Here is an 8,418-nt window from a genome sequence, read left to right on the forward strand (position 1 = left end):
AATTTGCTTAATTTTGTATTTTAAAAATGTTTTTGGCCTTGGATCCTGAATCCAGTCTAGTAAGTGCTTTACCATGCAGTAAATTTGAATAGTATCAAAGAGATAAAGGTTCATAAGTGTCATGAGGTTTGGCAGCATAGATGAACCAATGTATTTTGTGAATCAAAATAATAGTTATGGGAGATTTGGAGATCATTATTCTTTGGTGATGGCCATCATTGTCCAGTGATCCTCAGAAGTGTTTCCTTAGTGGAAATGATTTTGGAATAATATATAATTAGAGTCATTAGGAATATTAACATACATATTGTAAATCTCATAAAAAGTGGAAAACATGGTTTAAGAAGAAATAAAACTATTTCTTCTTTGGCTACGCTAAGATTATTGTAAAGATACTATATCCTGTATAGTGGTATGATACAAGTAAGTTCAGCCCATTAATTTTTTTTTCTTTTGATTCTTGGTAAAGTCAATCAAAGAAGGTTTTTATTAGTTAGTTGATAAGCACATATACACTTGATATTTTGAGATAATTTGCAGAAGTGACAGTAGAATTTAAAGAAACCAACAGGGGATTAAAATATCTCTAGGAGAGTAAGAAGAGGATTCTTTTTTACCCTTAACCCTAAACTCAAGTGGGTAGCTGTGTGGAGAGAGCTGCCATAGAAAACAGTGCCCTTCACGGGAGGGCATCCCCCAAGTCATAAGCACCTGGCAGCAAAAGAAGTGGAGGGATCAGTATTCTGACTTACACTCCTCCTGGCCTCAAATTGCCCTCTTGTATCTTCTGATACCTAAGAGCAGCTAGGAGAGAGAGGACAAAGTTGCTGTTGATGGTTTTCATATAGATTTGCCTTTGAAGCCAGAACAGGGTGAAGAATGGTATAAACTAATTTTGGAGAGAACAATGTACAGTACAAGGTCACTTTTATATTCTCCGTGATAGAAAATTTAGACTCCAGATGAAAATTATTTCATTTATTTTCACCCCTTTTTTAATAGGAGGAGTGTTTCTGGCTTTATGATAAAACCAGGTCAATTGAAGAAAGTTGACTGAAGAAACATGAGTTTTGATTATTTTGATATTTAGGTTAATGCCTGTGCCATGAAGAGTCTGTTACAACTTTGTGCTAATTATGAAATTATTATATATTATATTTTCAAAATCTGTTATCACTGTATCAGTGGTGTCTTCTCCTCACTATGTTATTTATTTATTTTTAAATGTAGTGACTGTTCTGCCGGCAATTATAAACAAGGTGTTCTGGGTAATCCCTTAGAATCATTTGCTTCCAGTTTAGTTCCTTCTGCTCCTATCTCTTGTAGGAGGATTCTACTGGAGTTCTGCTCAGATCTTCTTGGATCCCTAATGCCATTTCTTCTTGAGTGCTCATTGGATTCACTATCTTTGACTTCTTATATCCTCTACCTGCAGCTTCCTTTGAAGACTGCCCTTCGGTGCTGGCATCAGTTTGCTGGTGTGCAGAACCCTCTCTTACTCAGCTCAGGCTGCCAAAACAAAAATACCATAGCCTGGGTGGCTAAGACAACAGACATTTATTTTCTCATAGTTCTGGATGTTAGAAGTCCAAGATGACAGTTTTGGTGTAGTTGGTTTCTGGTGGGAGCTTTCTTCCTGTCTCGTACATGTCTGCCTTTTTGCTGAGTTCCTTACATGGTGGGAGGCAAAAGAAGAGAGAGAGAGAGCGAGCACACGCGGAAAAGCTCTCTGGTCTCCTTTTAGGGACTCTAATCTTATCAGGAGGTCCCCACCCTCATGATCTCTTCTAAAGCTAATTACAGATCTTCAATCTGGGTATGAATTCTGGGGGAACACGTTTCAGTCCATAGCAAGCAGTGAGGTGGAAGTGTCTGGGAGTTCGTATCCTGTTGGGATAGCCCTTAGCCAGTGACTTAGTTGACATGTTGGTGTGGTACCTTCATGGAACTGTAGCATTGATTGATTTTTTGTTGAATCACAGAAACAATTTTTATATTTATAATCCTATATATAAAACATGCTAAGAATCTGTCAAAATTATGTTTTTATCCTCAGTAGGCCCATTAAATGTGTGCAGTGGTATCTTTGAGATTTTCTAATTATTAGCTCAAGATAACCTATTTTTTTTTAACATCCTTGTTAATATCCCCATACTGATATTGTAAGTGCATCATCATTAATTTTTGGATATGCATTATACACAAGCAAGACTCTAGTTGATAAACTAAATATATAAGACTTTCAATATATGACTTCAGCTTGATAAACTAAATATTGAAGTCAGATTTCAAAACTAACATCTTCATCATTTTTTTTAGATTCTCAGGCTTATAAACTTTTGAAAACTACTGTTTCTTCCTATGGAAGATACTCTGGATTTCCATCAAGTACCTGACTAACTTCTCCTGCAGTAAACTTTATCACTTCTCTATCAGGCAGCTCATATTGTGATTGTTGTGTATCTTAAATATCACTGAATCCCCAGCAGATAGCAGTGTTAGGTTCATTGTAGACACTTTGCAAATACTTGTTGATTGAATGGTGAATTATTGTGTTAATTAAATAATTCCCCAAGGGATCAAAACTAACTTTTGATCCATCTGCTTTTTATGGATTTTCCATTGCCAGCTCTGAAAAATTGTGCCCTATAGACATGTGAAGAGAAAATAATCTTTATTTTTTATGGCATGTACAACTCCCACCTGTCAGTGTTTGTAAGTCTGGTCTCTAGAGTAAAGACTGGAAATATATATATACTTTAACATTAAAATTAGTAACTTTCAAACTATTATAAGAAGTCAAGTGAAGAAAATTTCAGCTTAGCCAAGGATTGCAATTATAGCAGGTGTATTACTGTATCACTTTGTTGATCAGTTTCTATAGCATGAAAATAACAATATTTGCTCCTTTGCCTTTCATAAGATGAAAGGAGAAACACTGGTTCTGGATTTCATCTCTGTAAAGCAAAGCTACCATGACGGTGTAGCTCCCATGCGGAGCTATTTTAAGCTTGAAATACTTCAGCTCAGTCCATAGCTACCTAATGCCCTGTACACTTTGAAAAAGCCACGCTGGTTCTGCTGCCAGTATAAAGTACTGGTCAAAGCTTTTACATTTAAAATGACTACTATCTAGGGACAGGGAATTTCTATATAACCTAGGTAAAGCACCTTTGACTGTCTACCCTCATCAGAGAACCATAAATGTCATTAAAAAAAAGAGCCAGAAAAACCAACCTTCTCACTTTTATGAAGTGAAGGACAGCACTAGAATTTTTTTTTTAGACTTACTGATGTGAAGTCCACTGCCATCGGACATGACTGTATATAGTCAAAAACTAGCTCGGTGGTTTAGTCATTTTGTTTTGAAGTTTCTGCTCTCACATTATATAGAACAGTGCTGGTGTTAAAGTAGAGGTGGAATCAGAAATCCTTATTGGAAAGCAGCATCAGAATGTAGAAGTGGCATGAAGGGGATAGCAATATGGTAGCAGTTATAATGCAAAACTTAGAAATGCAAGAATCTGTCAAGAACTGTGAAGGATTTGAGATTTTACTCTAACTACAGGTTTAAAAAGTTAGCCTGCCACAGCTTCATGGATGCTGGCAGAAGAAACAGACTCCTAGGTTAGGGACAAAAGACTTTAATCACAGAACAGAACAGCAGGGGGCCCAAGCTTTGTGTTTGCATTGGTTCCCCTGTCCATCAGTTCCACAAGGATGATGCATGGGGGTGTGTCACAGTTGAGCAACCCTGAGTTTAGAAAAACCCTAATATTATGAAATGGGACAAGCAAAGCTACCCTAATTTTGCCCTAGGGAGAGATATTATCTTTATTATTCTGGTCAGGAAACAAATCTGCCTTTCACACTAGATAGGTAGATGTCCTTTCTCTATCTTCCATGGCTGTTTGCTATACAAACATTTTTGAAAAGATAGTCCAGAATAAAAGCTCTCAATCCCTCTGCTCAGGAGACATGCAGAAATGTGAAAGACACATTGGAGAATGGCCTCAAAAGTGTCTCATGAGCTACTGAGATGGCCCTTTAGTATTTCTCAGTTGCCAGTATTTCCTCTTTTCTTGCGAGTAGCACCTCTCCACTGGCTACGCTTATATACGTATCCGGGTGCTAGTAAAGTGACCTACATGATGTCAAAATTTTTAAATAAATGGCTTTAAACAATTGATCAAAGGTCACATTTTTCTGAAACCTGTGTAAGTCACTATTTTTCCTTCAGGAATTTGTTCTGCTCAGCCATTAATCACTCAATGGGATAGTTTGCGAAAGTGGCATATCAGAAAAATTAATTTAACAAATTTAATCTATTTATGTTTACATTAGGAATTGTAGCAGGATATTTTATTATATTTCCAGCCACAAGAAGCAATTTAATAATAAATCATATCTCTCACTTCATGCAGATTTCTGCATTTACCTTTTTTGGGTCATTTTTGGTAGACTACTGATTCTCAGATTGTCTTGTATATCAAAATCCCTTGGTGATCTTTTTATAATAGTCAGGTCTCCTGGCCACTTCCTCAGAGAGTCTTACATGGGAGGTCTAGCATGTATTCCCAGAATACTTAATTTAAAATACTTCCTGAGTGATTTTGAAAAGGAGGCTTGGGGTGGGTACTTACAAATTTTTAACTAAATTTCACAGTTATTAACACTTTTGCTATTATAATTTAAGAGGAAAACATTTAAAATACAAAATGTAGGAAGCTGAAGAATATTTTAATCACAACTGTGTAATTTTATCTGGGAAAACAATATATCTTCTGGAAAGGCATGACAATAAATTATTTTACACTTTGAGCAGCTTTGATACTTTGAGGAATAGTTTCTGCTCCAGAACAATTCAAAATGTATGAAAGCTGGTGATTTTAAAAGGCTAGAATTACTTATTGTTTTATCAGAACAGGACTGTGTGAGTGGAGAGGACCGTGATACCAGCAGAGCGGCAGAGGGAGTGCCACCTCAGCATCTCTCTGGCCGGAGTGGCTGGAGGTCCCGTCTCACCAAGGGGGTTCATGGAAGGGGCTCACTTTCCCATACACAAGATAGAAGAGGAAGAAAACATATTTAGTATTTTGGCAAAGTTTTCAAGAGGAATATCAGAGTATTAAATAGAGGATATTTTTAGATTCTAAATCACAATTTCTTTTATCACTTTTAGCAGCCACGGATTATTCAAGTATTATTTATTTTATTATAATTTTGGTTAGTTTTACTTTGGCTATTTGGCTGTTTGGTTCAAAATGGGCAGGGTGTGTGTGGGGAGTCTTCTCCAACTGGGTTTGCAACAAGTTTTGGCCCTAATCTGTCTTTAGCTTTGTAATCTCTGTTAAATCTGTTAATCTCTCCTGGTTTTACTTTCTAATTTAAAACATGAATGATTTTCAGTTAGATCATTGGTTTAGAAATGTTACTCGATAGCCTAATGTTGGTCTCTAATGAAATTTTCAGTGATCTAAAACAAAGCCAAAATATAAAAATATAATGAAAAATGATTAAAAATGTAAAAACAATAAGGAGACAGTTTAAACTATGATCTTTTATTCTTGGATTACGTTTACCCGGCCTTTTTTTGGTGGTGATACCTTCTTTGTTTTATATGGTAATAGAAGAGTTATATTTATATATTTTTAAAGTCTACTTTTTTAACTTGCAAATTTGGCAACAATCTTAAGCCGATTCTAATTTGACCATGTGTGTGTATATGTATTTCCTGATTTCCTGAAATCCAAAAATCTGAGAATGTTGTGAAAAACAGTTTGGCAGTTTCTCAAAAGGTTAAACATAGAACTATTATATGACTCAGCAATTCTACTTCTAGATACATATACAAAAGAATCGAAGGCAGGATTCAAACAGATATTTGTATACCCATTTCACAGAAGCATTATTCATAATAGTGGAAAAGTAGAAACAATTCAAGTATCTAATGAAAAATAATCAAACATTTTATATATATATATGTATATATATTTGTACATATATATGAAAATAGAATAGAATATTATTCACCCACAAAAAGGGATGAAATTTTGATATATGCTACAGTATGAGTGGTCTTGAAAAAATTATACTTAATGAAATAAGTCAGACATAGAGGGGCAAATACTGTATGATTCCATTTATATAAGGTACCTAGAGTAGTCAGATTCATAGAGATAGACTGTAGAATAGAGGTTACCTAGGGGTTGGAGGGCAAGGGGGAAGGGGAACTTACTGTTTAATGGGTATAGAGTTTTTGTTGGGAGCCATGAAGAAGTTGTAGATATAAATAGTAGTGAAAGTTGCACAACATTGTAAATATATTTAGTGCCATTGAACTGTACACTTTACAGATGGTCGAAATGACAAATATAATGTTATGTACGTTTTCCCACAATAAGAAAAGAAGTCTGAAAACTACTAGGACACGAAGCTTCTCAATTTTTTTCTCCATCTAATGGTTTATTATTAAGCTCTCTCTGCTCAATAATATACCAAGTGTTTTGCCAATAGTAGATTATATTTAAAGATCAAGAAGAGTCTACCACCATGCTACCCTGAACAAGCCAGATCCCATCTGATCTCGGAAGCTAAACAGGGTTGAGCCTGGTTAGTACTTGGATGGGAGACCACCTAGGAAGGCCAGGTGCTGTAGGTGTAAAAAATAAAAAATAAGGGATTGTAAACTGACAAGGTCCTTGCAGTCTGTGAAGTCAACCAAGGATTGCCTTGCCTAAAAAAAAAAAAAAATTATATATATTATAAAAAGATCAAGAACTGCTGCTCGATGATGATAAAGTCTATGATTAATATTAATTTTACAGTATAATCTCAACTCCCTGAAAAATAACAAAGAAGGAATATTAAAAGTGTTCTGTATAAATTGTGGAATTTTAGTTGGTTTCTATGTTTTCTAAATTTTAAATAAATATTAATTTTTGAATAAGATAAAAGCTATTAAAACTAAGTTTACAAATAAGAGTTTTTAAATTAGATTAGTATGGTAGGCATACTAACTGGAGGACTAAGGTGTTCTTCAATTATCCCAGTTTCTTGGTATTTGTGCCATCGTAGAATTCTTTCCTTTTGAGTATGAGTTGGACCTAGCAGCTTGTTTCTAACTAATAAAATAATTTTGTGATTATTTTATAAAGACTGACTTCTAAATTGCCAGCAGATTCTCTGTTGACTTCTTGACTTCTAGGCTTTGATGAAAGAAGCTGTCATATTGGAAAGCGTGATGGTCAATTTTCTGTCATCTTGGCTAGGCTACAGTGCTCAGTTATTTGGTCAAGCACCATCTAGATGTTACTGTGAAACTATTTTTTAGATGTTATTAACATTTAAATCAGTAGACATTCTGTAAAGCAGATAGTCCATTATAATGTGAGTGGGCCCCATCCAGTCAGTTGAAGGCCTTCAGAGGAAAGACTAAGGTCCTCTGAGAAAGAGGGAACTTTTCTAGCAGATGGCCTTCAGACAGAGCTGTAACGTCTTCTCTTCCCAGGGTCTCCAGCCCTCTGGCCTGCTCTGCAGATTTTTGACTTGCCAGCCAGGCCACAATGGCATGAGCCAATTCCTTAAAATAAATCTCACTCTTTATATGTATATAAATCCTATTGGCTCTGTTTCTCTGAAGAACCTCACCTGATGCAGAGAAGTCCACATGGCAAGGAATGAGGGCAGCCTCAGTCCAACAACCAGCGAGGAATGAAATTCCTCAGTTCCATAGACTGAGAGGTACTGAATCCTCCCAATAATTACTGAATGAGTTTGGAAGCAGATCTTGCTCAGTGAATATTGATTTAAACCTTGTGAGACCCTTAAACAGAAGGCCTACTGAACTGTGTCTGGATTTTCTATGTACAGAAACTGTAGGATAAAGGTGTGTTGTTTTAGCTGCTAAATTTTAGTGTGATTTGTTATGCAATAATAGATAACCAATAGTTTTAAAAACATTTGTTAACAAAATAAAAACATCTGGAAAAGGGCTTGACTTTTTGTGTGTGTATTTTCCTGTATTTTGCAAAAGAGAGGTTTGCTTATAATTTATGCTTACCTGCCCCTAGTCACCTACTAATTACTTTCTAATTTGTTGATTCTAATCTGCTATAAAACAAGACATTAAGTAAACTGTTAGTTTTGAGGATCTAAAGAACTCTTTGGGAGGAGGAAGGGCACATGATTTGGTACATGGACTCCTAGACATTTATTTTGGTGCATAGGTGCTATTTTATTTTCTGGAAGTTACTTTAGTGAGTTTCTGGAAAAGAAACATCCAAAATTATCATTAATTTGTTTTTTTCTTTTTGAAAGAAAATTTTAAGTATAAGAGAGACATAAAAAATGGGTTTCTTGTATCCATAAGGAAAAAAAATGCTCATACTGTGGATTTGAGAACACATTAACACTAAA

At 35.4% G+C, this 8,418-nt stretch overlaps 1 pseudogene; it reads left to right on the forward strand.

Moving 5' to 3' along the window:
• The first annotated feature begins 6,542 nt into the window (after window positions 1-6,542).
• LOC118607421 lies at window positions 6,543-6,661 on the forward strand (annotated as a pseudogene).
• The last annotated feature ends 1,757 nt before the right edge of the window (window positions 6,662-8,418 follow it).

The sequence above is a fragment of the Rousettus aegyptiacus genome, unplaced genomic scaffold, assembly GCF_014176215.1.
Source record: "Rousettus aegyptiacus isolate mRouAeg1 unplaced genomic scaffold, mRouAeg1.p scaffold_m13_p_8, whole genome shotgun sequence".
Taxonomy (NCBI): domain Eukaryota; kingdom Metazoa; phylum Chordata; class Mammalia; order Chiroptera; family Pteropodidae; genus Rousettus; species Rousettus aegyptiacus.